The sequence below is a fragment of the Clupea harengus genome, chromosome 11 (genome assembly GCF_900700415.2).
Source record: "Clupea harengus chromosome 11, Ch_v2.0.2, whole genome shotgun sequence".
Classification (NCBI taxonomy): domain Eukaryota; kingdom Metazoa; phylum Chordata; class Actinopteri; order Clupeiformes; family Clupeidae; genus Clupea; species Clupea harengus.
In genome coordinates, this window is record NC_045162.1 from 2,705,329 (window position 1) to 2,705,869 (window position 541).

Here is a 541-nt window from a genome sequence, read left to right on the forward strand (position 1 = left end):
GGTCACATTCACACCTGTGAATGGGTAAATATACCGTCAGTTGAAATGCCCTCTCCATTTGCCTGTACTCATTCACTTGTGCACATGTGTATAGTTCAGTTCACTTGTGCACATGTGTATAGTTCAGTTCACTTGTGCACATGTGTATAGTTCAGTTCACTTGTGCACATGTGTATAGTTCATGAATATTTTCACATGGGCTGTATGATCACATTAATGCCATGATGCAATGCCCTCAAATTAGGGCATTTGCTCAAAGTGATGCCCAGTTGAGTATTTGGTGTTCAGAGCCTGAGACTCTCAAATCACAGGTGGTATGGTCCTTGGTGGCACAGTCCTTGGTGGTATGGTCCTTGGTGGCACAGTCGTTGGTGGTATGGTCCTTGGTGGCACAGTCGTTGGTGGTATGGTCCTTGGTGGCACAGTCGTTGGTGGTATGGTCCTTGGTGGTACAGTCCTTGGTGGTATGGTGCTTGGTGGTATGGTCCTTGGTGGCACAGTCGTTGGTGGTATGGTCCTTGGTGGCACAGTCGTTGGTGGT